General features: G+C 26.5%; 1 pseudogene; it reads right to left on the bottom strand.

The window, feature by feature from the left end:
* Positions 1 to 11,595: 11,595 nt before the first annotated feature.
* On the bottom strand, positions 11,596 to 14,163 carry LOC147064329 (uncharacterized; annotated as a pseudogene).
* Between the last annotated feature and the right edge of the window lie 1,735 nt (positions 14,164 to 15,898).

Genomic DNA, 15,898 nt, shown 5'->3' with positions numbered 1-15,898 from the left:
AAATCAAAATTAAGAACGGTATTATTAAACTGTAAATGTATAGCCAGCAATAAAATATAAAATTATGAATTATGTGTTTTACAAGATTGTGCATCTTTTTGTTTTAAAATGAGATGAAAACTTGATTAAATATTGCTCGATAAAACATTTAATTTTCAAGTTTAAATCCTAAGTATATTCTTTCGCATTTTATTTTCTCTTTCACTGTTTTTCAATCCGATGATGGATAATTCATAATATAAATCTGTGATTAAAATACATTCAAATGGTAAATTAAATGTCAAAGACATCAAATCAATGATTGCTTTTAGGATAAAATAATGACCAATAAGAAATTTTTTTCGTCATTTTAATCGAATCCGATAAGCAACTTGTGAATAAAATTTATGCGAATTATATCTTCATGAAATATAATTTAAACTCATTATAATGATATATGGGATTTCTTTATGTATTTGCATGATGATGAAATGGAGTTTAAATTCACTTATAATAATTATTGGCGTTTCTTTGAATATTTAAGAAATTCAAATTCATTTATTATAAATATGGATTTTCTCTTAATATTATTAATATGGAGTCTAAACTCTTTTATAATTATTTGTGGCATTTCTTCAAATATTGATGAAGTAAAATTCAAACTCAGTATAATAGTATATGGGATTTTTTAAATAGCATGATGATGAAATGAAAATTAAACTCATTTATAATAGTTATTGGCGTTTCTTTGAATAGTTATGAAATTAAAATTCATTTCTAATAATTTGTGTCGCTTCTTTAAATAATTTGTATATTGATTTAATGTTTTAATGTTTTACTATAAGCAGGTCATTTAAAAATCTCTCATAATTAAAAAGAATAACCCTGCTTGATAATAATTGAATATGAATTAACAAGCTTTTATTAATATGTACTTTTAAAATAGTTTCAATGGGCTCTTGATATGCAATAAATATGTAAAAAACATCAAAACTATTATTTAAAAACCTTTTCGATATTTTTAAAAAGATTTGTAAATATTTTGGTACAAAAAATAAAATGTGTATTTTATATATAAAATAATATTTCATTTTACTATTTCAATATAATTCTTATATGTTGCTTTGTTTTATTTTGAATAAATTTTAGATAAAATAAGATACACACTTTTCTAAATAGAAAATAGAGATCAGCTTTCCTTAATAATATTATGGTGTGGGGTCGATTATAGGTGAATCGATATGACAATAATTTAAAAAAAAATGATATTTTTGCTTAGAATCATTTCATCTGTTCTATTATATCATGAATTTTTTTAAATAGACATTCAACGTTACATTTATTTATGGGTTAAGTTTCTTATTATTAATTTTATCTATTTAGACGTAGTCAGCCAATTGTAAACTTTTCACGTTTTCTTGATTCATCTTTTGACACCTCAACTATTTATATTCATCAACTACTCTTATTCTCTCAAATGAGATGAGTTCAAGTGTCTTGCGAAGTGTGTGAGCTTGTATGTATGCTTCGTCCTGGATTTTGAACTCATTAACATATTTTTTATGGAATTTTGTAACCACAACATCCCAAGTCATTACATATGGTATTATTCTTGTTTTTTATATGTAAATTAAACCAAGTTCATTCACCAAATGTCAAACTTTTTATATTTTTAATTCTTAACTTCATTTAAGTTATCAAGGCAAGTTATGCCCATTTTAATCCCCGTAATTATATTTTCTTTTTTATCGTAGACATAATATGTTATAACAACAAATATATTAATAATTTATTCCATTTAGTGAATTGATAAGAAACCGCGTTATTATTTCAATTCAATATTGCAATTTAATTAAGTTTATGATGAAATAGTAATATAAAGCAGCGTAAACTTTTATAAAGTGGCATGAGTCATTTGTCAATTATTTTATTTAAATCACATCTATAAGAAAAACCTTAACAGATATTACGGAATTTAACTCTCGAAGGTTCAATTCATGCATATTTCTAAAATCATTTTTTTAATTTAAATTAAATATACATCAAACTTCACAGACACTTAAATGATGTATAACCCTAATATAAAATGTATGAACGATCAAGAGATAATAACTAACCAGATTGAGGCACATATACAAACCTTAGTATTGAGCTCAAACTTCGAGTTCAAAAGTCTTGAACAGTGGAGAGGTATTGAAGAAGACTTCAGAGTGGAAAAAATAGTCGATGGTATAAATATGCTGTGCGCATGAGAGATCAAGAAGTTGTGCTTGAGAACAAAAACTAAAATTATAACAAATAATTTTGGCTTAACATAAATAAATATATCAAGGATAATATTCGACTTTTAAAATTAAATAATTATATGATAAAATAAAATAAAAAGGTTTTTCATAAAAATTTTTTTTGTGGGAAAGCCCAATTCTGGATAAATCATACAACAAACAATAGGATTGAGGAAAACAGTTGAATCAATATGTCTTGAAAGAATAATATGCTTGATAAAATTATAAATATATAAAAAGAATGTGGTGTATAATAAATCTGCTTAGTAGAGCAACTCAAAGTTTTGCTCGAAAAATTCTATATTGCTAAAAATCATATTATACCGCATATTACATAATTGGTACTTTTATTGGAATAACTAATATCTTGAGGTGCCTTCATTCATTCTTTTAGAAAAATTATGAACTTAACAAAAAAATAAAAACTCTGAGCAAAATATTTATCAAGTAAACTTTGTTTTCTATAATTTTTGCGTAATTATTCTTCTTTTTTAATTTTATAATAAAAAAAAAATCCCTTAAGAATAGTAATTACACTCATCAGGTTTTGCAAAAAAAAACATATTATAATACCATCAAGTCTTTTTAGAGGGTTTTGATATTTCGCTAAACAACTTTTTGTTTTTTTATATATATAAAATCACATCAAAAAAATTAAAGTGCTTTACTGTGGATTTTGGGTTGAATATACTTAAAAAGAGCATAAAAAGCTGCATTTCATCCTTATTTAGATATTCTATATAATATTCACATCTTTAAATGGCATAAATTCATCTCCATTTTTATCAATTAAGCCTATTTTACATGTTATTTAATTTTGAAATCTTGTATCCATTTACAGCGCATGATTACTTTGTTTAATATGTGTTTTATCATAAAACTAGAAAGTATAGACTACGGGTAAAAGTATCAAAATCTGCATGGTGGATATAAAAAATTCACTATGTTATATCGTCCACTATGCTTTTGAGAAATACATTTTCCTTTTAAAGAATCAACAAGCAGTGAAAATTTTTGTTACTTTTCTTTAACTACAACAAAAGATTGTGCACATGTACCTCTTGCATTTTCAAACATCCTGGGAATTATTTAATAGTGTGCATCCGCCTGTGAGTTGAAATTTGTATATAAAAACAATAGTTTTTACATATCTATCTCTTTATGTCAACAATCTTGATAATTATGAATCTGATATTAACAAACATTTTAGCCAAATAGGCACTATAAAACAATATAATTGCACGAAAATCAACTTCAAACCCATACAAGGAGCGTATACTCGACTATAACCGTTCTTGTATTTATAAATGAAGTCAATTTTCAGCTAAAGTGCTACCTAGGAGTTTTTAATTATAATATCTTAAAAAGGAATTATATATTTAATCATGACAAAGAAATATTTTGATTTTTGGGTTAATTTGTTTTCTAACCCCTAAAGATGATCAAGAAAAAGCTATTTCAGCCTTTTCGTGCAGATGTGGCTAATAAATTATGCAGCCTTTTAAGATAAAATTCTGACTGTGTATATTCTCCTAAAAAAGAAGATTAAAGTTTTTGACTCGATTCTATAATAACTTCATAAATTCACGTAATCTTTACGATCTGTATCTTCTCATTTAAAGAATTATAAATTCAAATTTTTTCCTTGTGACTATTACCAATACTTCGCATGCAGCTCATTTTTCACTTGGCATTCCTAACACCTTAATTTCATGTTGTGGCGATTATAACTCCTTAATATACAGCTTTTGTTAATTTATGAATACATATTACATGTTTTAACGATTAATAACTCACTTTATTTAAAACTTATGGTAATTTAATACTCTATATTCCATGTTGTGGTGTATGGTCTTTTTCATTTATATAATTTTTAAATTGGTATATGTTTATTTTCTGGTAAAACATATTTTCATAAGTTCTTCTAACATTTTTCTTGTTAAAATACATGTTATTTATATTTTAATTAATATGATAAAGTTTATATTTTTATCATACTTGAAAATTTTTGTTTACGTGTCATAGATTAATGTTTTCTTTTATTCAGTTTAAATCTGCTGCACCGTTTTCTATATTTTTTTTGGTTGTTTAATTTAAATATAAAAATCAATAATCGGTAAGCATGCATTAAATATATCAAAAAAAAAACTTGATAATCCACATAATAAGAACGAAAATAGTGTAATTATATGCAAAGATCATACAAATAAAATTCAAATTGTACATTGTGTTGGTTTTTCTATACCTTCAAAACAGTACTAAAACAAATCATATAATTTTTTCGTTTAAAATCTTAACAATAAAATCGTGTTATATCATAAAAAGTAATTCATGTAATATGCGTTTATGAATATTATACTTCTAATAATAAGAGTTGTATTTTAAATATTATCAGTTCAAAGGTATGTAAATGCTTTTATTTCTCTGAATATATTTTTAAAAAGAATATCAAATATCTTTGGATAATTATTTGACGTAATGTACAAAATCTAAATTTTAAGTAGGGGGAATCTTTTGATCATTCTCAAAGTTCTATTGAACACATTAGATCTCTGCTTTTATTACACTTACGGAATTTATAGTGTAAATTGGTTTTTGATAATTTTTAAATTTAATTATAGAAAATTTTTATAGCACAAACTTCCCAAAAAATTTATCCTTAGTTAAATATTCTAAAATAAAAAACATTTTTAAATATTTCTAAATATTTTTGCCTTTTACATCACTAGTAATTCTAAAATTTGTACAAATTATGCTGAAATAGATGTGATACTTTAGAAACCAGTTAAATATAAAAAATACTTTTCGTGATTTCAGCTAGAAAATATAAATCTTACGTTATTATTTTCAAACAAGTGTTTTGTGAATTCCTTGAGTCATAAAATATATTATATATAGTAAATATCACACATTATAAACCGTTAATTCTTTGTAAATATATTTTTGCAAGCATTTTATTATAAAAAGAAGTCATATTGTTTTACAAAGAAGTAAACCTTTTCTATTTTCGCGAAAACTTTTTGCTTATATTATATTGTTTTGGATTTAAACACTGATTTTACTAAATTCGGTTCTCTTGAGAGATAATTTTCGACAATTCATTTTTTAAATATAAAAATGGATAATTATTATCTGATCTAAATTTTAGATCTATAATATTTATATGTTTATAATTTATGTTTAACGAACCCGATTCTGCATTTTCTATTATAATATAATTTAATTTTTTTTTTTGTAATATATTGATTCGAATTCCCTATTTTCTTAAATTTTACTTTAAATAGATTAATATAGTTTCCATGTTTGTGACTTTTTAAGGGGTTTTTGTAATATAAAAGCTAAAGAACCTTGGATTAAGCATATAAAATATAAATTGCTAATAATCTTACTTATGTATGGTTCAAAAAAACAGGCAAGCGTAACAAATCTTTTTTATTGAGGTGATAGACCCGTAAATTTTTTATTTTAGTTACAGTATAAATAAACTATATTAGGGCTAAAATATTGCAAGCTTAAACATTCGAATAATTCCATAAACCGGAAATTGTAATATAATTCTATATTTATTCTCTTATTTATACCAAATATTTTAACTTGTTCTTAATTTAAACGGTAAGTACCAGTTTTAATACAAAATTTCTATAAATATATAATATTTATATACTTTCATAGACTATAGAATCGTCATTCGTAGAATATTTTCAGAAATATAGGAATCAACTTGGGAATTTAGTATTATAAATCCAAAAAAATTGATTGTAAGATAACGATATAAGCAGAAAGAATATATTATAGTAGTTGTGATTATTATTCTTAATTTTTAGAACAGAAAAAATACAAGAACAGAATTCTATCAAATTTAATATGCTTCATCGTATTTCAAATTGAAAATTACCATATAAAAATAAATATTATAAATTTTGATTAAATAGAAATAAAAAAATACGTTAATTTGTAAATTTCTATTTATGTAGTCAGCTGGTTTTTAGAAATATGAGCTTAAAATTTAATTCTGATTTTTAAATTTATTAAAATAGAATCACCAGTTCTAAATCTACCTTGTTGTATTTTGTTCATCAGAATTTTCTATGGTAAGTTGATATTATGTATTTTCTTTGTTGCACGATTTCATATAATTTACATACAAACAATATTATCGATATTGAAATAAGTTCTATGCCAATATAAAAATTCTAAAATTATTTTGAAATTAATAGTAAATTATGTTGAAAGGCTATGTCTTTGATTTCTCAATTGTTTTATCACCATAAATGGTATATACAGTTAAAAATGAACATGAATTTCTTTATGTAGAGTAGAAATCAATCTACACTAAATTTATTTCTATATAATAAAAGATATATGTTTCTATATGTGAATCTGTGTATTCCATTGTATAATATTATTCTATTTTCCTAATCCTAAATTTTATGTCAGGTTTTGTCTGTGTAGATTTTATCAGAACTAAAGTTTATATATGGCGATTGTTAGATAGTATCATCTAACTTTTTATAAATCCTATTTTAATGGTCTAATTAATATAATATATATTTATATCTAAATTTTCTTTTTATCTATTTAGACGTAGTCAGAGTGTACGGAATATTGCACAACTCCTTGATTCATCTTATGGCACCTTTCCTTTATCTATCTCATAAAATGCTCTTCTTCTCTCAAATGAGATGAGTTCAAGTGTCTTGCGGAGTCTATGAGCTTGCATGTATGCTTCTACTTCGTCCGGGATTTTTAACTATAGAACATATTTTTTATGATATTTTGTGACCACCCCATCCCAAGTCATCACATATGGCATTATTCTTGTTTTGCATTTGTAAATTAAACCAAGTTTATTTGCCAAGATGTCATATTTTCTATATTTTTCATTCTCAACTTCAGTCAAGTTATCAAGGCTCGTTATACCCATTTCGATCAGCGTAATCATATTTTCTTTTTTATCTATAGAAAAATATCAAGTCTATTTTTTTGATTGAAATATCTGTTTTAATTCGGGTATCAACTTTTATTTCTGTATTTTCGTTTTCGCTGATCTCTTGTACTGAGTGAGTTCTGATCTTTTTGGTTTTCTTGATGTTGTATCGTCTTGATAGGTGGAAATGAATACATCTTATAATTTCATTATGTCTTCGCGTGTAATTATGCCCTAACATTTTCTTGCATCTTGTTGCAAGGTGATACATTGTTTTCATGGTTTCGTTAAAATGTGGGCATTTATTCCTCTCACCCGAAAAACACATTTCTGTCTTGAATAAAACAAGATTTTCCTTCTTCACTTGGTTTAATGTTGCCATCTTTTATCCATCCTGTTGATCCAACAATATCATCCAAATCATTATTCTTGGCTTCAAAAGGTTTTTGGTTGAATGGTTTTTCTTTTATTTTACACAATAGACTTTCTTGTTGCTTTTTCTCCAGTGTTTCGGGGTCGGTGATATTAGCATGATATTTATTTTTAAGATATTCTTCAATTAGTGAGAGATGTGTCTTGTTATCTTTTTCAACTTTTAGAATTGCGGCCCTCCTCGGTGAGCTGTTTTAACTGTTTTCAAGCAGATTTATTAGCTGGTGGATCATCATCTCGGCTTTAAATTCGATATTACATAGCCCACGTCCTAGTTCATTTCTCTTTAGATATAATCTTTGTTTATTACTAGGCTGGAGGTGAATAGAAAATTCGTTTAAAATATAACTTATCTTATCTTCAAGTTTAATGTATTCTTCAGGTTCTAATTTAAATACGCCTATAAGTAATTTATGAGTGATGTTGCATATCCATTAATGACTATAAATAAATTCCCTGCATTAAATTCAGTCTTACATAAATTTCTTATTCGATTTACTATTTGTTCTGATGGTCTAATCATAGATGTATTTATATATGAAAGTACGTAATGTATATAATATTAAAGTAATAACAACTGATAATCAAATGTATCCTAGATATTTTTATAATGAACTGGTCTAATCATAGATGTATTTATCTATGAAAATATTCGATGTAAGAATATTAAAGAATTTCTAGTAATTAAAAGCACGATAATCAAATATAACTTAGATATCATTTTAGTGGATTTTTCTTTTCTGATCACAGACTAATTTACATATGAAAATACGTAGTAAACGGAATATTAAAGAATCTTTAGTAATTTAAATCAGATAAATAAATATAACTCTGATATTTTTATTATGGATTTTTCTGTTCTGATCATAGATGGATTTATGTTAATTTAACTATTGTGTATTTTCTGATTCTTTAGGTTCATAAATTTTCTAAATGCAGTATAAAAGAAATTTATACATAATTGAATTTGTTTTTCTATAAACAAACAAATTTATGCGAAATTAGATTTTAGATAACAATCTCGTGTATTATAAATAATTTGATTTTATTCTTTTGATAATTGTAATCTAGAGCAATGCTTTTTTATTTATCCAATGAGATAAAATACTATTATTATAATAAAAAAATTTAACCTTACAAATTAGGGCATATATCATGGTAAATAATCTAATCTTATAATTTAAACAGTTTTTTATTATTATATCTAGATGCTTGATGAATTACATATTTATATTCGAAATCATGGACTAGAAAAGACAAACTTCGATTCTGAAGGTCTTCTTTTTGGATGCAAATTTTATTATATAATAAAAGGATATGGCTAATTTAAGCACATATAAGAGATTAAGGGTACAAACAATCATGTATAGGTTATATTCGGCATAAAACAATAGGATGTACGCAACACGAATATTTAAAATTGTTTTTTTTGAAGTTTTCTATGCATTTCTAAATATTTTTTTGTAATTTTTCGTTTTACTGATGAATTTTATCAATTAAATTATGTTAATATTATTAGAACATTTCTTATAATTGAAAATAATTGGATATGGGGCATAATTCAAAATATTCGTATATTAATTTAATATCGATCCGCTAAAATTATAAAATAAATTCACAATGATCACAAGAATTAGCCTGAAGTCAGAAATCCAATAAAATTACTAGAGTTTTAGAAATCTGCTAAGAAATTTATAATTTTATTTACCATCATTATCATGGTGTGTTTGTCCGAAAAAAAAATTCAGAACATGTGCTTTTTCTAGAACTTCAAGATCTTTGAACTATTGAGTATTAAGAGAAGAGAACGGGTGATTGCTTACATATTTAAATTATCTTCGTAGCTTAGTTTGTAAATTCCAAAACATTTTCATCTTAATAATTTTCTATGCGACTTTTATGTGAAATAAACATCGTCAAGACAATTGTTAATAGAAAAACAAAAATTATAACGCCACAAATTTTTTTCATAATATCAGGTTGCGTGTGTTTTTTTATACCATTAAATTTCATTTGTTTTGTTAATGTAATATATCATAAGATAAATTTTGACAGATATTTATTAAATTTATTTCAACATGATAAATATTTTTTACAAGCATGATAAATTTATATGTTAAGATTATTAATTAAGTTAACCATCCAAAAATTGTCTTTATCATTTTAATTTGTATGTTCATCTTTTGTTTTGCAAAGTAATTATTCTGGCAATATTCTTAAAAATAGAGCGCATTTTAATGTATATGTGATAATATCTTTTCAAGTCTATAGTGCTAGCAGATACACATAGTATCACGCATCTACCCGGCAATACCACCCCTACTTTTTTATTTTTGCACAGTAATCCTTATTTAAAGTCTATAATACTATCAATTCAGCATAGTAACATTTATTTATTCTTTGATATCAAGCGCCATTTATATTTTATAGGAATATCCTCTTTTAAAGTCTATAATACCATCAATACAGCGCAGCAACCTTTTTCTATCAATTGATTTCACAGATTTCCTTCTGAATTCTATTATCGAGCATAATGCATTATAGGTGTTTCTGCAGCCTTTTTTATGAGAATAGGAAGATCTTTAAGATGTTTATCGAAGTATGACGTAATAAACATAAGATCTTTCACCCATAAATGGGACCTATAAGTTATTTATATGCGTAAATAGCATTTCAACCTCAATATTAAGGGGTTTTATGTATATGTCAAGCTATTTTACGATTGTGATACTAACAAATCGGTATAGAAGTTATGATTGGAAATGCGTAAAAAAACAAGCAGTATTTTTAGTAAAGCCATTGCTCTTATAAGCTCTAGGCTCTCTGGTGTTTGGTGGAAAGCAAAAAAATCACCAACTACACGGCTTTCCTGTTTAACATACTCGAGTGAAACACACATATCATATTTTGCGACTTTGATAACCAGGAAAATACATACATAACCATAGAAAAGGCACTCAATGTAGAGTCCAATATCTATTTTGTAAAGTTATAATGTAACCAAAGCTTTAAAAAATTTATGATGATTAAATTGTACATAACCATATAAAAAATGCTCTACATTATATTAGATGCCTATAAATAATGTAACGAAATCTGGGTATTAGTTATAAGTACTAATTCTTATACAACCATTTAGTTATTTATTCTTCTATATCGAACGGTATTTTATGGCAGTAAAATATAAAATATATCTGTCTCATATGTTATTTTCTCAAAAACACTACGTTTTTTAAAATAAAAATTATAAATCCTTTTACTACCTTTTTATAATAAGGCTTAAAAGTAAAGCTAATATTATTAGTATTGAAAAGTTATTTTATAAGATTGTGATATGTTTTTTAAAAATTTACGACTATTATTCTCTCTTGTAGAAATTCGGTTGTTTACATTAGATCTGTTGTGATGTATAATATTTTATGAAATTATAAATATTGTCATTTTGTTGAGTTTCTAGAAGTTTTTACATTATATTAGTTGTAGAGGTATAATATTTTATGAAATGTATACTTTTTTGATTTTAAGACTTTCAAGAATTTTTGACTATAGATTATCTGTAGACTTTAAATATTTTATGAAATCTGTATTATTTACATTTTGAAGACTTTTCTAGATGTTTTGACATTATATTTGTTGGCAACTTTATATATTTTATAAAGTCTTTACTATTTATATTTTGAAGTCTTTCTAGAAGTTGTTCGAATCGACTTTTATGCCCATATATGACAGCATAAATAAGTTTAATGAAGATTAAAAAAAGATTGATTATGCATTCATCTATATAAGGAGTTCCATCTTTTATGATATGACAATTAATTGTTTATTTTTATGTTTTTTTAAATATTTTTTACATTTACTATAGATAAAATTTTTTATATATAAAAAACAAGATCCTGTATCTTTAGTTCATATGGGTAGAAAATAGGGTGTTTTAAAAAAATATGGTAACTAAATCGAATTTAATTATTTTTCTTATAGCCTATCGAAGTATGCTTCTGCGAGCTTAAGTTCCCCTAGTCCTCTCTTTTCTCTGATTTTCATAACTGTTTGGTGTGTTATGCTGTCTGGGACATCTACTCTACCAGGGAGAACGCTATAGTGACTGAAAGATAAAACTGAGCTGGCTTCTCCTTTGGTTTCACTCATAAGTTCTTTGTTAAAACCGAAGCTTTCTCTTACTGGCAGGTATCCCGTTACTGTTGTTCTTACACCTCTTTCATCTCTGTATTCTTCGACATTCCCTCTCCTTTTACTCAAAGCATTTACGACACCACTCATTGTTTCATTACTGACATTAACTTCAACGAAGAAAAGTGGTTCATATAAAATAGGATCAGAGTTCATGATAAGCCCCTTACATACGCTCACAACTGGTGCTGTAATTTGATTTCCTGTTCGATGAATAGCATCGGCATGCAGAGTCAAATCCACGAGGTTGAATCTTACGCCTCTGAGTTGTTCACCGAGAAGTGGACCTCTCGTAGTTACTTCTCTAAAACCTTCTCTCATAAACTCTTTAATTTCGTTGAGATAAGCTATTCCCTTCGTATCATCAACACAAATATTAGGACCTTTATCTTCGGGTCCATAAAATAGAATCTTCTTAACCCAATCATCATTAATATCAAGGTTATCTCTAAACAAAGCTGCCCTCTCTTTAGGATCTTTGTTTACGAGCTTGCCGTTTACTATACCATCAATAATTTCCTCTTCCAATTGATCACAAGTCATATATATTCTGTTGTGTTTATTCGCACTCTTTGACATCTTTGAATTGTTTGTACTACCTCTAATTCCTTCGATATAACTTACCAATGGTTCTCCTGTCACTATTGGAATCTGAGCATATTCTTTACTAAGATCGCTAAGAGCAATTTCTAAATGTAACTCACCAGCGCCAGCAATTGTACACTCTCCATTGTCATTAAAGTTAATGACACACAAAGGATCACTCTTACTCAGTTTAAGAAGACCTTCTTTCAATTTAGGAAGCTCTGAAGCGTTTTTAGGCTTGACACTGTATTTCACAACGGGTGATACACTAAACTTCATGGACCTGATGTTATGGGCAGCACTGAAATTTGTAATTGTACCTGTCTTTTTCAACTCATTATCAATTCCTATTACCCCAATAATATTACCAGCGGGACAATCTGGAACATCTTTAATAACTTTTCCCATCATCACAACTGCCCGTTGAATATTCCTATGGAATAAATCATTTTTACTCCCTGGGACATAGTCTTGACCCTGAATTCTAACTGGTTTTCCTGGCGTAACTCTACCTGCAAATACACGGCCAAAAGCTATAAACCTATTATCCCCATAAGGAACCATCTTACTTATGTAAAGCATCAAAGGGGCTTCTTCACTACTATCAGCATTTCGAATAGCTACCATAGCCTGATCTTCTGGTCCTTCATAAAGTAGAGATGCTCTGTATTTTTGACTTTTGATCGGTGATGGTAATTGTAAAATAATTTGTTCGAGAAGCACATCGGCAGCAGGTAACCATGTTCTCATGACAATCTTGAAGAGCTCTTTACCGGTTCCATAGAAATTTGCTTTAGAACAATCAACTTTAAATTTAGCGAGATAATCTTTAATGCCCTGTATATCACCATTATTGCACATTTCTGTCACCTTATAGATTGGATTAAGAACAAAAACAATGAATGGTCGTCTCTCATTTGGACCTTTCTTTACAAAGGTGCCTGTCTCATCGAATGGATCGTCGCTTGTAAAGTACATTTTGGTGCTCCACAATAACTTGCAAAACTTTGCCTCGGCATCCTTAACATCTTTCTTCTTAAATCTGTAAAGATAAAAACTTGCAAACTGTCGAAGTGTAAATCCCCATTGCTGTAAACCACTGCAGAAAGAAACTTCATTTAGTTCGGGTTCTAATGACGGAACACTAAATTCTGGATTATCATAGGCGAGTCCTATTGTTTGTAAAGTAGAATTGAAGTTTTCAACCACCTTTCTTAAGTTAGTAAATAAGTCCTCTTTGCTAACTTTTAACTCAAGAAGAGCACGATCAAGTTTGTTCAAACAAAGAGTAGGTTTAATTCTTTCGGAAACAGCCTGGCGAAGAACAGTCTGGGTTTGCACACAAATACCATCCACACAATCAACTACCACAAGAGCACCATCAGTAACTCTCAATGCTGCTGTAACTTCAGATGAGAAATCGACGTGACCAGGACTATCAATTAAATTGATCAAAAAATCATTTCCTGAGAATTTCTCCTGACAATAAGTTTCTAATGTCTCTTCTTTCATGGAAAATTGCATTGAAATAGCGGTGGATTTGATAGTTATACCACGTTGCTGTTCATCAGCTCGCGTATCCATATATCGTCCACCTCCACTATCAACCGAAGCTATTTTCGCTTTAATAACTAAGGTATCTGTAAGTGTACTCTTTCCATGATCGACATGCGCAATCACAGAGATGTTACGGATATTCGACTGGTTATGCATCAATTTATGGACCTTGTCCATTGTAAGATCGACCATTTGAGGGGATCACAAAAAAAATATTTATGTAATTGAAATAATACAAGAAAAATTAAAAAGAAGGAATAAATAATTCTTATCAAAGAAATATAAAAGAGAGAATAAATAATTACATTTTAGAAATTGTGGAGATAAAGAAAAAATTACTATCCAAAAAAATTAAAGAAATGGTTCAATAATTCCCAAAAATGTTATAAAATCTCAAAAAATATTTTGATATTGAATTTTTCAATAAGGAAGGAGTTAATCTCACTATCAAATAGTTTGCATCAAATATTTCTAAAAGGAGGAATAAATAAGTCCCATGAAAAATTTGAAAAAACAAGGAATAAATAAGTCCCATGAAAAATTTGAAAAAACAAGGAATAAATAAGTCCCATGAAAAATTTGAATAAACAAGGAATAAATCACACCATTTAATATTTTATATCAAATGTTTCAAAAAAGAAGGAATAAATCTAACCATCAAATGTTAAAAAAAAGAAGGAATAAATCTCACCACCATATTGTAAGAAAGAAGAATAAACAATTCCATCAAATAATTTAAAAAATTGACACCAAAGAAGATCTAAAAAATCATAAGAAGAAATAACATTTGTAGGATATCAAGATTAATGTTTTGTATTTTATGCCACAAGAATATTTATTAGTGTTGATATATATTCGTGATTTTAAAAAAGATGAAAATTTTGATGATAACAGAATGCAAAGATATTTCAAGAATTAGATACCATCCCTTTTAACTTAAAAAAAAAATTGAATTGGAATTATTTATCACCCTGATTTAATTATATGCTATCTTTGCATTAGTTTCACAATTTAAATCGAATGCTATACACATTTAAATGAGTTATTCAAATAATTTTTATATCCAGTCTTAGTATTTTTAATAAAGGTTATTTTGTGTATACCAAGAAATAAACCATACTAAGTAGTTTCAATATCTTATGCAATAAATAAGTGTATTCTTATCTGGCTAAAATATTATTTTAAATCAATCAGCAGTTTATCTACTGTTATTAACCGGTCGATGAATCTCTGACTCTATACATTAATTTTCGCTTATATTGTAAATATTAGTTAAAAGTGTGTAAACTTACTGGGCCTGTAAATCAAATAGACAAGTAGTTGTAATTAAAACCTTTATTTTTAAGGGGCAAGAGTATAGATGTGAATAGCTCACGAGAATTTAATCACATTATGCTTGAATATAAAATCCAAAATTTTAATGCCAATCTTATCACACACATAAAATGATAATTTTTTATTGCATTTGGTATAGTAGAATAAAATTTCAAATTTTTTGCCTAATAATTCTTATCAATCTGATACTATAATTTAAATTCACATTCTGTATATTTTCAACTCTATTTCTCACGTTTTTTACTTTATTGATCTAAAAATACTTAAAAACGCTTTAATTAATTTTCATGTAAAATAATACGGTTTGTGTATTTTAAACCTATTTTTTAGTATTTTATCCCATATTATATTATTATGATATTCGTTAATTAAAAAAATTTAGATTATATTGAGATTTCAATAATTATAATAGTACATAGCGTAGTAAAAACATTACGGATACTTTTGAGGACTATTAAGAATTCGAGTCATATGAAAGGCTCGAATTTTAAAATATATTTATAACAAAAATAATCTTATAGGCGCTTCAAAAGAGAATATATAATCAAAATATTTCAAAATATAGCGTAATTTATTACATAATCGAAATTTCAATGTTCATTATCAATAA

The sequence above is a fragment of the Rhyacophila brunnea genome, unplaced genomic scaffold (assembly GCF_057557595.1).
Source record: "Rhyacophila brunnea isolate RB1 unplaced genomic scaffold, BYU_Rbru_1.0 scaffold_74, whole genome shotgun sequence".
NCBI lineage: Eukaryota > Metazoa > Arthropoda > Insecta > Trichoptera > Rhyacophilidae > Rhyacophila > Rhyacophila brunnea.
Note: the sequence above shows the minus strand (reverse complement) of the source record. Positions and strands in the feature narration are given on the sequence as shown.